General features: G+C 49.4%; 1 long non-coding RNA gene across 1 annotated transcript; it reads right to left on the bottom strand.

Moving 5' to 3' along the window:
- Positions 1 to 247: 247 nt before the first annotated feature.
- LOC117063371 lies at positions 248 to 5,250 on the bottom strand. The gene is made up of 3 exons (XR_004428882.1): positions 5,180 to 5,250; positions 2,963 to 3,107; positions 248 to 950 (listed from the first exon to the last, which is right to left on the bottom strand). It is a non-coding gene; the product is annotated as an uncharacterized LOC117063371 (long non-coding RNA).
- Positions 5,251 to 16,709: the final 11,459 nt, after the last annotated feature.

The following is a 16,709-nucleotide window of genomic DNA, read 5'->3' as shown; positions in this document are numbered from 1 at the left end:
TAGTAGAGACGGGGTTTCACCGTGTTAGCCAGGATGGTCTCGATCTCCTGACCTCGTGATCCGCCTGCCTCGGCCTGCCAATACTGGGTGAATTTTGACACTTCTTTCTGACCATTCACTTTTCTGTCTCTCTAACAGCCATCAGGGCCTTTGAGAAAGTTTTGTAACTTAGTTCATTGATTTGGAAAATTATGCCAATAACCAACCTTCCTAGCAAACTGTCCCTGAAGAAGACCACGACAGTTACTTAGTTTTCACAAACAGTATTAGGAGATGACTTGGAATTTTCTGGGGAAATCACTGAATATACTTCTGAGCGCAAACCCAGTGGCACAGGGAGTCCTTGGTCACCAGGGCTGTCGTCGTTTCTGGAGGAGCTGTGTCACACCTGGGCCCACTGAGACCCAGAAAGTGAGGCCGTCTGATGGGGCTATGGGGAGAATCCCACAAAACCACCATTGCACACCCACGTTGGCCCCAGAGGTCCACTTTGTTATTTAAAGCTTACATAATAGAAATAAGGGACCCCCTAAAAATCTTTTCCTCTCTGATTTGGGAAGCTGAACTGTTTTTTGTGACAGCAAAGCAAATGGCTTAGCAGTCAGGGTGGGGCTCCACTTTCCTCCCTCCTAGCCTGGTAGAAAAGTGCATCCACGCGACTGGTGAATCAGGATGGACCTTCTTCCTGCATATCATTTCTCCACCCCTTTTTTCTCATGGTGGGTGCCTCAGATCCATCCTGTGGGGGAAAGGACTTCGCAGAGCTCTGTGGGGGCTGCAGCTGAGGAGAGTGCTGGAGTCTTCAGTCGGATCTGCCTTTCTTGCTGACTCAAGAAACAGTAAAAGGTGACAGGAAGGTGGCCCTGGAACAAATGGAGTCCCGCAGTGGCCCAAGCCATGTGGAATAAACCAAATCAGTGCTGGCAGAAACTGAACCCAGATTATGAGCGCTGGCAAAAATGTAAACAAAATTATTAAAAGGAAATTGAACAAACTGCAGTTTTCATCTCCTGTTAAGTGCTAAAGTGTGCCAAGTCCAACTTGTAAACAGACAAATGAGTTTGGCTTTAATTAATGATCAAAAAGCTAGTTCAACAGAGCTTGGAGAGGCCTATAAATATTATTTTGAAGAGTATCCAAGACACGTATAGCAGCTGTGTGAGCCTTTAGAATTGACATAGCTATTTCAATATATGCAGAGCTATTTTTAACTTTTCAGTACAGGCCAGTCAGAGCGGGAGCCCAAGGGCAGTGGAGCCGGGATGCCTGTCAGCTCCATCAGCCAGAATGCGACCTTGAAGGTCAAGGGCATTGGCACAGCAGTGTTCTGGGGCAGTTGGAAAAGTACCACAAACCAGGGAGCTCAAAACCACAGAAATGTATCTTCTCTCAGCTCTGGAGGCCTGAAGTCCAAAATCAAGGTGCCAGCAGGGCTGTGCTCCCCCAACAGCTGGGAGGGTCCTTCCTGCCTCCCCAGCCTCCGAAGCTCCAGGTACTCCCGGGTTTGTGGATTCACAGCTTCCATCTCTGCCTCCACCACCACATGGGCTCCTGTGTCACCTCTCTTCTTATAAGGCCACAGTCAGCGACTTCATCCTAACTACAGTGGTCCTCATTGTCTTCAGTCTCACTTTTCTGGGTTTTAGTCACTCACGGTCAACCACGCTTCACAAATATTACATGGCTATGCCTGTGCTTTGGGGGCATTATTAAGTAAAGGAAGGGTGACCTGAACACAAGCACTGTGACACCACAGCCCATTTGGTCACTGGGCTGGCTGCCAAGTGGCCAATGGCAACCCAGGCTTGGATGGGATGGCTCGGAACAGCATATAACTGAACACCAAAGAATTGTCTGTGTCTGGAATTTTCCATCTACATCACAATGCCTGCATCTCTCACCTCCCTTTATCTCACCATGTGGCATTTTACAGCACTTTACATCATCACAACAAGGGAAAGTACAGTATAGTAAGATATGTTGAGAGTGAGAGACCACATTCACATAACTTTTATTACAGTATATTGTTATAATTGTTCTATTTTATCATTGTTATTAATCTCTTATTGTATCTCATTTATAAATTAAACTTTATTGTAAGTTTGTACACATGGGAAAAAAACACAGTATATGTAAGGTTAGGTACTATCTGAGGTTTCAGACATCCACCAGGGTCTTGGAACATTTTCCCCAGGATAAGGGGGCACTATGGTAACTAGATCTGCAATGACCTTATTTCCAAATGATGTCATATTCTGAGGTGTGGAGGACTCAGACTTTAACATGTATTTTTGGGGAACACAACCAACCCATACCTTGAGTGACAGGGCAGCAGGGCTGGGAGGGACCTCAAGGGAGTCATCTCCACCCTGCTTGCTCCGAAGTTGCCACCTCAGCTGTACATCTCCCCAGGGTGGCGAGGCTGGAAGTGCATTCATCTCCTGGATGCTCTGTGGTCCAGGGGCAGCTCCAGGCAGGAGCATCCAGCTGCCTTTGCAGGAAGTGGCCTCACCAGAGTAGAGGTGATGGGACAGGGGCCGAGCCTCAACACGCAGCCCCTGGTGCGCATCCCTCTACCTCCTCAGAGGAGCCCACAGCCCAGCCTCCAGCACACGGCCCAGAATGTGCCCTGGAAGAGCAACAAAACCTGGGGGCTCTGGCCGGACTGACCAGGGCCACAGTGTACATGAAAAACAGATGACCGTGTTCTGTGGCAGCCGCTGCATGTGGGGACCTCTTTTTCACAGCAGCTTAGACTTGGCCCTGAGCAGCACAGGGCAGGGTTGAGATGTGAGTCCGGTGTCTTGGACGTCAGACTCCTATGATGCTGCAAGGCCGCTGGTAGCTGTCCGTGGGGACCCGCAACCTCTCACACATTCACTCAGCAGCCCCATGTTGTGCCTCCCTTGCTGGTCGCATCTGAGGCAAGCAACCAGGGTCCCCATGGCCCTGGTACCCTCACCCTATGGTGCCAGCTCAGCCTTGTGGGTGTCTCCAGGATGCCACCGCCAGGGAGTTCACATGAGGTCAGCCTGCCAGTTGGGGCTGCGAAAGTCGGGCTCATATCCTGGCCAAAGCCTCAGAGTTGATGCTTCCTGTGTCTGTGTCTGAGATAAAAAAACACAATAGGACAATGCTAATAAAAGGATCTTTAACAACTGGGGAGGAGAAGTGGCCGGGTGTTTTTTGAGGTAGAGGAAAATTACTCTAAAGGTTTTGCCACTTGTTTGACATTTTTGGGCTTGGTTTCCACAACCCAAGAGGGACTGGCCTCCAGGCAGGGACATGCCTGTTCTAAGACTGACTGTGTGAGAGCCCAGCCATGCCTGAAAATGGCAACAAGGTCGCCCCACACTCCTTCCACCTTTCCAAAATGAAACCAGGTTCTTGGGCCAAGCAAGAAAACTGGAATGCTGGCAAGGGAGGTGTTTTTGACCTGCCTGCTTATCTAAGTTTCGCATGCAGCTCCATTCATCATAGCAAGTGGTTTCCCTGCTGAACAAGGCAGGCAGGTCTGACAAACACAGTGGCTGCCAGATTCAGCAATACCGCTGAGGGGTGGGGGACCACGCCTGTCTTTCCTTGTGATGGGGGAGGGATGAGTGTTTGGGGTTTGAGTGGGTTAGATGCCCCCCCGAAGGCTCAGGATGGGCATCCTGGGGAAGCTCAGGGTTCCTGGGGCCTCTGTGCACACTGGGCCTTCCTCTCAAAGTCTTTGAAGTGCACTGTGTGCTTCATTTGTTTAGCCCTAAACTCTTAAAGCTGGCAGGTGTGTCTAAGCGTGCTGATGGCCTCCATTTAATAGAAGAGAATGAAGGTGAAAATCATACAGATGGAAATGGAGAAGATTTTCAAACATGTGTGTCCCTTGGGCCTCTAAGACCAAAGAATCACCGCAGGAAATCCCACTGTCAGGACTCAGTGTTCCTTCAGGAAGAGGTCTGCACAGGACACTGGCTGAAGCCACCTGGGACCCTGTGAGAGCTGGGCTGGAGGGAGCCGAATTCACAGTGAGGGTGACCTCAGGGCAGGCACAGGGCAGGCTGCCGTCTCTCGCTGGTGCTGTTTATAGAGAGTTCCAACACAACGCGGGGAGACCAGCACAATGGCCCCATGTTCCTGCCAAGGCGAGCACCCCACCCGCTTCCTCACTGGGCTATTTTAAACCAGTTCCAGACATCATATTATTTTATCCATAAACACTTCAGAAAGTATTCTCAAAGATAAGAACCAAACACCCTACCCAACCCCAGTTCCATATTTATGCCTAAAATAATCGATGGTGACTCCTTAATGCCGCCAGATATCAGTGCCCCGGACTCCCTGGCATCTCACAGAATTTTTAAGACTCTGTTTTTTTCCCAAGCAGGAAAAATTTCTTGGCTCGCTCCGCTTCTTCCTCTTGTGACTTGTCTTTTGTCCCGCGGTGTCCCCAGGTCTGGACTCTGCTCTGGGCTGCCGGCAACCTCCTCACACCCCTGTCTCTCCTGCACGGGCGTGGGTCCCGGCGTCATTATCTGCGATTCGCGGCCAGTTTTGGCGGGAACACAACACAGGCGTGCTCTCTGCCCGCACAGACCTCAGACTCCTATGATGCTGCCGGGCTGCTAGTGGCTGGACCATGGGGACCCGCAGCCTCTCACACATTCACTCAACAGCCCCATGTTGTGCCTCCCTTGCTGGCCACATCTGAGGCAAGCAACCAGGGTCCCCATGGCCCTGGTACCCTCACCCTATGGTGCCAGCTCAGCCTTGTGCCTGGCCATCTCCTGGCACCCGTGATTGCATTGTGGGGCCTCGGAGGGAAGATGCTCTGATTTTGTGTCTCCTTTCTTCACCTGTGAGCTGTAATCCTTTTCTGAAGAGGGATTTTTCCTCATTAAGTATTTGGTCATCCTGAGGTACAGTTGGTTTTTAAATCCAAAGGTGACTTCGGTCATTGTTGCTATTTTTAGTATCATAACTCCTGGATCTTACTGTATTTGAGGCGTTTCAACCCACTGCAGATGTTCTAATGGTCTCATCTTTGGCCGATGGTGGCCCACGTGCGCTACCTCAGCGTCCCCACGTCCCTCACTGCCCCGCACATGCATCCCCTCAGTGCCCCCACTTCCTCAGCACCCCCCACGTCCTCAGCGCCCCCCGCATGAGTCCCCTCAGCGTCCCCCGCCTGCGTTACCTCAGCACCCCCCACGTCCCTCAGCGCCCCCGCATGTGTCCCTCAGCGCCCCCCACGTCCCTCAGCGCCCCCCACGTCCCTCAGCGCCCCCCACGTCCCTCAGCGCCCCCCCGTCCCTCAGCGTCCCCCACGTCCCTCAGCGCCCCCGCATGTGTCCCTCAGCGCCCCCCACGTCCCTCAGCGCCCCCCACGTCCCTCAGCGGCCCCCACGTCCATCAGCGCCCCCCACGTCCCTCAGCGCCCTCCACGTCCCTCAGCGCCCCCCACTTCCCTCAGCGCCCTCCACGTCCCTCAGCGCCCCTGCACGTGTCCCTCAGCGCCCCCGTGTGCACCCCCTGAGAGCCCCCACGCCCCTCAGCGGCCCCGCGTGCATCCCTCAGTGGCCGGGTATATGTCTCCTCAGCGGCCCCGCATGTAGGCTGTGTGGTGTTGCTTTTCGAGGTGGTTTGCGATGCTTGGTAAGTTTCCTGATTGGGATTCTTATGATTGAAGTGGAGTGAATGGAGTTACCAAAAAAAGGAACAGGGTCCCTCTTTCTGCCTTAACATTTCCCCCACATTTTCCTGCAAGAGTGGAAGGAAGAAACGTTGAGGTGCGCTCCCCTCCCTCCACAGGGTTTCTTCCTGGACAGCACCCCACCTTGCCCTCGGGAGAAATGGGACGCATGCGGTTGTACCTGACCGCCTCCGGGCGAGGCTCCAGCACCTGGCGGTGTGGGCGACTGCGCAGTGGCCAGGAAACACGAGTCCTGGGGCTGTGGAGGGGCTGGCTCCACAGCACAAGGTGGGGCCTCTGGCCAGGTTCGCCCTCCCCTGGCAGTGGCTGTGACGCTTATGCCCAGGCGGACAGCCCAGACCAGGCTCGGAGCCCCATCCCCTCCCAGGCGGGCCGGGGGTAGATTCACGCCAGCGTCTCCCTTGAGGCCGGACTCTGGCATAGGAGGGTGATTCTTCTGGAAGGTCCGGGGTCCCAAACCCCAGGAATGCTGGCTGAGGGGCACGCGACCCCTCTTCACAGAACCCTCATGCGCTGAGGAGGCCTCGCGACCAGTAGGGTGCCCGATGGTGGGCAGTGGGGGCAGCACCTGGGGGTGCCAGCAGCCAGGAGGACAGCGGGGTGCTGGGTTTCTTAGGGAGGGTCTGCATGCTCCCTGCTACCCGGCCATCCCAGGGCCTGGCCAGCACCTGCTGCTCTCTCCACCCACCCACCCCTGGCCCCTGCCGGTGAAGGCCTCTGCTGCTTCTGCAGGAGGCTCTGTGAGTCTTCAGTGCAGCTGTGAGCTGCATTGCCCAAGTGAGGTGTCCGGCCACGTCCTCCACAGCCGTTTCCTCACTCCCAGCATCGTGGGCACATGGTCCACATTCAATATTTATTGAATGAAAGAAAGAACTAGCCTGACTTTGTTGTTGTTGTTATTACCGACTTAAAACAATACAAATCTGTTGTTTTATGGTTCTGAAATGACAGCGTTGCCGCTAGGCTCCGTCGGGAGGCATTGGGAGGTCCATCTCTGCCTCTCTTGGTTCCTGCCCCTTACCCCATCCTCACAGCCACATCACAGCAGTGTCCAGTCTCTGCCTCAAGCCTTTCCATCCTTAGGAGGACCCTGCAGGTTACCTGGGCACCACCAGGTCATCAGGAGCATCTCCCATCTCAAGATTCATCACCAAGTTCCCTATGCAGAGTCCCTGGTGCGGTGTAAGCAAGCAGTCCACAGGTTCCAGGGAGGTGGGGTGTGGGCATCAGGCAGGTGTGTGCTCCCAAGCGTGCGAGGTACACAAATGTATGCCACGGGGCTTAGAGTTGAGGACATAACCCCAAGGCAGACAAGGTCCAAGTCTTCCCAGGCCGCACATTCTCTTCCCATCATTTATTGTAATTGGAAATTCTGTTTTTGTGCCATAGTGTATGTTTCTTTTTTTTTTTTTTTTTTTTTTTTGAGACGGAGTCTCGCTCTGTCGCCCAGGCTGGAGTGCAGTGGCCGGATCTCAGCTCACTGCAAGCTCCGCCTCCCGGGTTTACGCCATTCTCTCACCTCAGCCTCCCGAGTAGCTGGGACTACAGGCGCCCGCCATCTCGCCCGGCTAATTTTTTGTATATTTTAGTAGAGACGGGGTTTCACCATGTTAGCCAGGATGGTCTCGATCTCCTGACCTCGTGATCCGCCCGTCTCGGCCTCCCAAAGTGCTGGGATTACAGGCTTGAGCCACCGCGCCCGGCCATAGTGTATGTTTCAAAGCACGTTCAGATGAGTCATTAAATGCTACCAACCATAGACAATAAAATAATAAAACCTAAAAGTTCATGTAAGAAGTCGCTTTTTAGAACCCCAATATTCCAGGCACTGCGGTTGCTTCTGTTGTTCTTACTCAGAAGCAGTCTTTGCTTCAATATAAGTTTTTCTCATCAGAGGAATTTGAGCCCTTTAAAAATATCAGGCCCTGGGAGACATTAAAACGAGACCGCTGGCTACATGCAGTGGCTCATGCCTGTAATCCCAGCACTTTGGGAGGCCAAGGTGCGCAGATCACAAAGTCAGGAGTTCAAGACCAGCCTGACCAATATGGTGAAACCCCATCTCTACTAAAAATACAAAACTTAGCTGGGCACAGTGGCAGGTGCCTGTAGTCCCAGCTACTCGGGAGGCTGAGGCAGGAGAACTGCTTGAACCCAGGAGGCAGAGGTTGCAGTGAGCCGAGATCATGCCACTGTACTCTAGACTGGGCAACAGAGCAAGAGTCCATCTCAAAAAAAAAAAAAAAAGAGAGAGACCGCAGCCATTTCCCACTCCCCCTTGAGCTGTGGGTTCATCTCTTGGAACAGCTGCAAATGAACCCCACAATGCTGCATGCTGGACCCCATAACCCATGCCCACAGCTCAACAATATGCAACTCATCACTAGGCAGTGTTACTTCTGTAAACCAATGATATATTTTTTAACTGTGATTATTAGGTAAAATTAACACTACTTTACAATTATATACATCACTTTACATTTTACAAAGTTATTAAGTAGACATTCATTTTGATGCCCTGAAGTAAATTTAACTTCTTTGCCCTCCCTTCTCCCCTCCATCAAGGACAGAGTGAGGAATACTTAGTTAGGAAAGGCAAAATAAGCTGGGCGCGGTGGCTCAAGCCTGTAATCCCAGCACTTTGGGAGGCCGAGACGGGCGGATCACGAGGTCAGGAGATTGAGACCATCCTGGCTAACATGGTGAAACCCCGTCTCTACTAAAAAATACAAAAAAAAACTAGCCGGGCGAGGTGGCGGGCGCCTGTAGTCCCAGCTACTCGGGAAGCTGAGGCAGGAGAATGGCGTAAACCCGGGAGGCGGAGCTTGCAGTGAGCTGAGATCCAAATAAATGCATCAGTCTGTACAGAAACACAAAGAATAGATGGGAGGAAGGCAGGACCTTGAAGAGGCCACAGAGACCTCAAGGAAGGAGAAAACCAGAACGTTAAACACGAGGAAAGCCCAGGGGTCACAGGAGAGTTAGGCACCGTACAGAGCAGGCTGTGTTCATGACATAAAAGCAGGAACGCGCAGCATAAGTTTCACATTCTCAAATAATATGAAAAGACCATAACTGAAGAGCTGAAGTTGAACTTTGTGGTTTCTCAGAACACAAGTAGATGATGACCATCAGCCATGGTTTCTGAATGAACTGGGTTCAAAATGCATCTAGTGGCAACAGAAGGCTTCTTTGGACCCTGGCATTAGAAGCATAACAAAGGTAATTCGAGGAGCTGCTATTTCAAACAGTGGTGGCATCCCGGGGAGCTTCTATTCCATGAGTCAAGTTCAATATCTCACCACCGTGGAAAAGGAGTTTCCGAGCAGGAACAAGCAGTATCACTGGAAAACCAACGCTTGGGCCATCCTTGGAGATCCCTGCTGTGAGGACGGCAGGTGTTCCTCCAGGGAAAGCGCTAGACTGGGTGTGACTCAGAGCTGGACGGGAATTCACACATGCATCTGGTTGATGGGAAGGCGGAGACGTGTGACCCCGTGAGTCCTGTTCCATGTTGGTCTGCATGAATGGAGGCTCTGCAGACAGACCCTTGGACTGCATCTCCAAAGACTGAACCTGGACCCTGGGGGGTCCTGCTGCCTCCTGGTATTTCGAGGACGATGACCATCACGAGGGGAGAGGCGGGCCTGGCCACCGTCTTGTCACCAACACCCTTGCTCCTGGTAAGAATTCCTGATGAACAACTTGGTGTCAGGCCAGTCCCTGAACACCGCCTTTTTGCTTTTGAAAACCTGCTTGCAACGAACGGCCCAGGGGGCCCTCCCCAAGGCAAGCTGGACACACGTCAGGGAAAGCCATCCTCAGCTCAGCACAAATAAATCGCATTCGTTTTGCCTCGGTTTCTTCCTTTAGATTGGTAACAGAAAAACTGAGCAGAAAGCACAGAGTCCCCATGTGTTCTCTCCTCACTCCCACAGTTTTCCCTAAGAGCTTGCAGGCTGGGCTTGGTGGCTTACATCTATAATCCCAACACTGGGAGGCCGAGGTGGGAGGATGACTGGAGGCCAGGAGTTTGAGACCAGCCTGGGCAACAAAGTAAGACCCTATCTCTACAAAAACAAACAAACAACCAACCAAAAAACCCCACAAATTAGCTGGCGTGGTGCGTGCCTGTTCTCCCAGCTATTTGGGAGGTCGATTGCTTGAGCCCAGGAGGTCGAGGCTGCAGTGAGCTGAGATCACACCACTGCACTCCAGCCTGGGCGACAGAGTGAGACCCTGTCTCTAAAACAATAATAATAAACAAATGACAGCTTGCATGAGTGTGACCCACTTGTTACAACAGGTGAAACCACACTGAGACATTACTGTCACCCAAACTCCATGGTCTGCACTACACCTACTCTGTGTGTTAGATGGATATGTAATGGCTGTGTCCACCACTCTAGCATCGCAGCTGCTTCACTGCTTTAAAATATCTGTGCTCCCAATTCACCCCTCCCTCCTCCCTCACCCCTGGTAACCACTTGTCTCTTACTGACTCCATAGTTTTGCTTTTCCCAAAATATCATATGGTTGGAAGCACGAGTGTGCAGCCATTTCGATTGGCTCCTTTCACTTAGGAAACACACAGCTGCAGCTCCCGCATGTCTTTTCTAGGCTTGGCAGTGCGCGGTTTTCTAGGCTTGGCAGTGCGCGGTTTTCTAGGCTTGGCAGTGCGCGGTTTTCTAGGCTTGGCAGTGCGCGGTTTTCTAGGCTTGGCAGTGCGCGGTTTTCTAGGCTTGGCAGTGCGCGGTTTTCTAGGCTTGGCAGTGCGCGGTTTTCTAGGCTTGGCAGTGCGCGGTTTTCTAGGCTTGGCAGTGCGCGGTTTTCTAGGCTTGGCAGTGTGTGGTTTTCTAGGCTTGGCAGTGCGTGGTTTTGTCACTGGCTAGTATTCCATTGTCTGGGTGAACCAGTTTGCTTATCCATTCACCCATGAAAGGTCATCTGGCTGCTTCCAAGTTTGGCAATTATGAATAAAGCTGCTATAAACATTTGTGTGCACATTGTGTGGTTTTGAACTCATTTGGGTAATCTCTTGGAACATGATTTCTGGGTTGCATGGCATGATCTTGTGATGTACATTTGGTCCTTTTCCCATTTCCCAGACACACAGCTCCTAAAGCCTTGGAATCTGTGGAGTGACAAGCGTCTTTTGTATGCTAATGAGATGACTGGGGGCTGGGGATGCCTGGACAGCCTCAGGATGGAGCAGGTCACCAGAGGAACCAGCCATGTGCATAAAGGGTTGGAACTTGTGGTCTCATCCCCAACTCTAGGGAGGGGAGAAGGCTGAAGGTCAAGTTGATCACCAATGATCAGTGAATTAACAAATCATGCCTACATGGTAGCCTCCATAAAAACTCAAAAAGACAGAGTTCAGAGAGCTTCTGGTTGGTGTGTACATGGAGGTCCCTGGAGTGGTGCCCACAGAGGGTGTGGAAGCTCTGCCCCTCTTCCCATGCGCCTCTCCCCGTGCGTCTCTTTCATCTGGCTATTCATTTACATCCCTTTATCAGGCGTGAGTGAACACAAGTAAAGTTTTTCCCTGACTTCTGTGAGCCATTCTAGCAAGTAATCTAACACAAGGAGGGCCATGAGAACCCCCCTGTTAATAGCCAGAAGGTTGGAAGCACAGGTGAAATGACCTGGGACTTGCAATTGCCATTGGAAATAAGGGCCATCTTGTGAGGCAAATACCTCAACCTGTGGCATCTGTGCTAACTTTAGTTAGTGTCAAAATTAAATTGAATTATGGGTCACTCTGTTGGTGTGCACTGGAGAATTGCTTGGTGTGAAACCACCATTGCAAAATTGTGACAGTGAGAGAAATCTAACATTGTTGACTCCATCTTGCTTCTGATCTCCACGCTGGCCTTGGTCATTTCTGGGTGTAGGCTGAGCTAACTTTAGGAGGAATTATAGTTCAACTTGAAAGCAAGGATGATAATAGTCCCTCCCTAAAACTAACTCCCTCCTTGCTCAAGGACTGAAAACCGCCTTTGTAAGATTATTGAAAGGCTACAAGAGTAGGATTATGGGAGGAACTGAACTCTGCTGAGATCTAGGCATGCTTTCTACAACCCCTTACTGCTCAGGAGTCATGTGAGCAGAGGTCACAAGACTTGTGTCTTTACCAATTGCTTCTACAGATTGGGGTCCCCAACAGGTATCAATCCATGGCCTGTTAAAAACCAGGAGGCACAGCAGGAGGTGAGCAGCAGGCGAGCAAGCATTACCGCCTGAGCCCTGCCTCCTGTCAGATAAGTGGTGTCATTAGATTCTCATAGGAATGCAAACCCTATTGTGAACTGCACATGTAAGGGATCTAGGGTTGTGAGCTCCTTATGAGAATCCAATGCCTGATGATCTGAGGTAGAATAGTTTAATCCCAACACCTTCCCTCCAACACCCTGGTCTGTGGAAAAATTGTCTTCCACAAAACCTGTCTTTGGTGTAAAAAAGTTTGGGAACCGCTGCTGTAGATAACATCATTACTGTAGAACCTAAGATTGGTTTTTGAGATGTTTTTAGATTGACCCCACCTGGACTCCTGTCTCATGACTAGGCTGATCCTGTGGCCCAACCCAGAGGCAGACTCAGCACATGAGGACTGTTTTCCACACTCCTGTGATTTTATCCCCAACCAGTTAGCAGCACCCATTCCATAGCCCCCTGTCCACCTAATTGTCCATAAAAACCCTAGCCTTTAAGCCTTTGGAGAGACTGATTTCAGGGATAGCTCCAGTTCTCCCGTGTGGGCCGGTCTCATATCAATTAAACTCTTTCTTTCTCTACTACAATGCCATGGTCTCAGTGAATTGATTTTGTCTGTGTGGCAGGCAGGAAGAACCCGTCAGGCAATTACAGGTGTGTGGAGAAAGCCCCTCCACATTCTGAGGACCAGAGTGTTCTGTGTTGACAGTATAGTAGAAGACAGTTTGGTTTGTTTTCATTATATATATGTGGTAAAGGTATGCTTAGTTTTATAAGAAACTGCCAAATGTTTTCCAAAGCAGTTGCAACATTGTGCATTCCCACCAACAGTGAACAAGAATTTCTGCTGCTCCTAATCCTCCCTAGCATCTGGTGTTCATATTTTATACTTTAGCCATTCTAATGGGTGTGTAGTAGTAGCTCATTGTGGTGTTTGTTTGTGTTTGTTTGAGATGGAGTCTTACTGTGTCATTCAGGTTGGAGTGTAATGGCACAATCATGGCTCACCGCAGCCCCGATCTCCTGGGCTCAAGCAATCCTCCCACCTCAGCCTCCTAAGTGGCCAGGACCACAGGTGTGTGCCACCATGCCCGGCTAATTTTTAAATTTTTTGACAGATGGTGTCTTGCTATGTTGCCAAGGCCGGTCTTGAGTTCATTGCCTCAAGCAATCTCCTGCCCTGGCCTCCTGAAGCACTGGGATTACAAGAGTGAGCCATGGGCCTGGCCTCATTGTTGTTTTAATTTGTAATTCTCCGATGACATCTGATGTGCAGCATGTTTTCATGGGTGTAATTGCCGTCTGTGTATTTTATTTGGTGAGGTGTATGTTCAGATATTTGGCCCGCTTTTTGACTGGGTTTTTTTTTTCCTATTATCAAATTTTAAGAGTCTTGTACGTTTTAAGTTCCATTCCTTTATCAGGTTATGTGTTTTGCAAATATTTGCGTCTAGTCCGTGGCTTGTCCTTTCATTCTCTCAACAGTGTCTTTATCAGAGCAGTTTTTAATTCTGATGGAGTCCAGCTTATCAGTTCTTTATTTAATGAATTGTAAACCAAAAGTAAAATCCTAAGCCCCACGACTAACTGAACAGACCCCTTCTTGGCCACTAGGATCTCAGAGAAACCTGAAAAACTAGATTCCAGGCCATGATGGGAAGAGAGGCCAGACATACCTCATCATAACCTCTCCCTGCTGGGGTTTAGGCACAGCGAGCCAACATTTACACTAAATAGAGATCATGAGACCGACAGAGAGGAGTCTGTGGCAGTAAGACACCAAATGCTAACCGACTCCGGCACAGCATCACATAACAGATAGCAAACCCCAAAGAAAATGAAAATATTTTGTACCATGGTATATTTCTTTGACATATTTGTAAATGGCCCTGTGAAGTCACCTTTTGTAGGGGAAATCCGCCTCTGTAGAGAATCTCCATTAATACAGCCAGGCCTTCCCCGGATCTAGGAGAGATTAACTGAGACTCTGACAACTCTCAAGGTCCAAAAAGGGACCTTCACCATCCATTCTCTCTGAAGCCTGCTATCTGGAGGCTTCATCTGCATAACAAGAACCTTGGCTTCCACAACCCCCTTATCTTAACTCAAGCATTTCTTTCTACTGACTTCAAGTCCTTAGACAAAGCTTAACTCTTTCAACCAATTGCCAAACAGAAAACCTTTGAATTCACTTATGACCTGTAAGTCCCTGCTGCACAATGTCTCACCTTTCTGGGATCAATCAATATATACCTTCCATGTATTGATTTATGCCTTAGCTTATAACTTCTGTCTCCCTAAAACGTATAAAACCAAACCATAACCTGACCACCTCAGACACACTTTCTCAGGACCTCTTAAGACTGTTCCCCAGGCCATGGTCACTCACACTGGCTCAGAAAAACCCTTTTAAAATATTTTGCAGAGTTTAGTTTTTGTCCTCAACAGGATCATACCGTTGGTGTTGTGTCTAAAAAGTTATTGCCATACCCAAGGTCATTTAGATTTTCTCCTGTATTATCTTCCAGGGGTTTTATAGTTTTGCATTTTACATTTAGGTCTATGATCGTGTAGAATCAGGATCTAATTTCACTTTTTTTTTTTTTTTTTTTGAGACGGAGTCTCGCTTTGTTGCCCAGGCTGGAGTGCAGTGGCGCGATCTCAGCTCACGGCAAGCTCTGCCTCCTGGGTTCACACCATTCTCCTGCCTCAGCCTCCAAGTAGCTGGGACTACGGGCGCCCACTGCCACGCCTGGCTGATTTTTTGTACTTTTAGTAGAGACGGAGTTTCACCGTGTTGGCCAGGATGGTCTCGATCTCCTGACCTCTTGATCCGCCTGTCTCGGCCTCCCAAAGGGCTGGGATTACAGGCGTGAGCCACCGCGCCGGCCCTTTTTTTTTTTTGAGATGGAGTCTGGCTCTGTTGCCCAGGCTGGAGTGCAGGGGCATGATCTCGGCTCGCTGCAAGCTCTGCCTCCCAGGTTCACACCATTCTCCTGCCTCAGCCTCCCAAGCAGCTGGGACTACAGGTGCCCGCCACCACACCCGGCTAATTTTTTGTATTTTCAGTAGAGATGGGGTTTCACCATGTTAGCCAGGATGGTCTTGATCTCCTGGCCTTGTGATCCACCCACCTTGGCCTCCCAAAGTGCTGGGATTATAGGCTTGAGCCACCGCACTCAGCTATAAATTGACTTTTTAAAAATTAAACTTTACTTTGAAGTATATGTTGATTCACACGGAGAAGTAACACAGGGATCCTGTGTCCTCTTCACCCAACCTCCCCCACTGTCAACTACAGAGCGGCATCACAATCAGGATACAAACATTAGTGCAGCTGAAGCACAGGACATTTCCATCACCACAAGAACTCCAGCGTTTGCCTGCTTCTAGTCACACTCCAGTGCCTTCAAGCAGGCTTTCCCCCATATTTTATCTAAAGTTTATAGCTGTTACCTGCGGAAAGGTTGGTTCAGTGGGGGCTATTCTGCCATTGCCAAAAGTTGGGGACTATTCTCTACTTTTTCACTGTTAAGCATGCTTTGTAGTTATGGAAATCATGTCTTTGTCAAGTGAATTGAAAACTCTCAGCCCCCAGTTTTTCTTTTATTTATCATATTTTTTTCCACAAAGAGTTTAAAAGCGTAAATATATTTTATTAGCTTTGTTTTTTGCAGTGCCTTCTGAATTTTTTATCCAGAGAGGTGTTAAGATTTTCCTGAGTGGTCTTCTTCATTCTAAGATTAAAAAAATATGCACTTTTGCTTTCTATTACTTTCTGTCTTTCTCTTCCTTTTCTTTGTCCTGCCCTGCTTTTCTCTTTCCTTCCCTCTTTCTATCTTTTATTTTTTTTTTTCAGCCATGAGTATTTATCAAGTGCCTGTAATGCGAGAAAGAGAGATGGTCCCTGCTCTCACAGAGTTTATATCTTCATGACTCCGGGATCTGGCTAGATTCAGAAATAATTGCAGCAAGCACTTGTCTGTGTACCCATCAGCAGCACTGGATAAAGCACATTTTTCACATTATCGGTCACTGTTACAGTGAGATTGTTAAGTGAGTAAAAATTATCCTTGAAATCTGTAATCATAGAGATGACGTGGTATATAATATTCAGCAAATGCACATTTATGGCTTGATTCCTCACGTATCTGAGGGGTCTCCCTGGGATAATAGTTGCTATTTAGAATTGCCATCTTTCCTACTTTTAGGTGGCGTGGTTTTTCAGTTGAGTGTTCATAAGATAAGCATTACCGAAGGGAAAGATAGCAGAAAGAATTTTTCTTGGTTTCCCTCTTCATAGATGCCAGTGCTCCTGGATCAGAGCAGAGCCTCCTGCTCACCCACTGCTTCTGACAGCCAGTGGCGACCACAGAGGGAGTGCCCTCTTTCTTCTTCCACATTTAAATCTTTTTTTATAACAACTTTTATTAAATTAATTTTAATTTTTTTTTTGTGACAATGCCTTGCTGTGTCACTCAAGCTGCAGTGCAGTGGCACAATCATAGCTCACCAGAGGCTCAAACTCCGGGGCTCAAGTCATCTTCTCACTTCAGCCTCCTGAGTAGCTTGGACTACAGGCGTGCACCACCATGCCCAGTGAAATTTTAATTTTTTTTTCTTTTTATCTCTACAGCCTAAAATGTTTAATTTCTTTCTTTTTCTTTCTTTTTTTTTTTTTTTTTTGTAGAGACTGGGTCTCACCATGTTACCCAAGCTGGACTCAAACTCCCGGCCTCAAGCAATCCTCCTGCCTCAGTCTCCCAAAGTTCTGGGATGACAGGTGTGGGCCATTGTG

Source organism: Trachypithecus francoisi, unplaced genomic scaffold (genome assembly GCF_009764315.1).
Source record: "Trachypithecus francoisi isolate TF-2019V2 unplaced genomic scaffold, Tfra_2.0 Lachesis_group18, whole genome shotgun sequence".
NCBI lineage: Eukaryota > Metazoa > Chordata > Mammalia > Primates > Cercopithecidae > Trachypithecus > Trachypithecus francoisi.
This window is presented reverse-complemented; position numbering and strand designations above follow the sequence as displayed.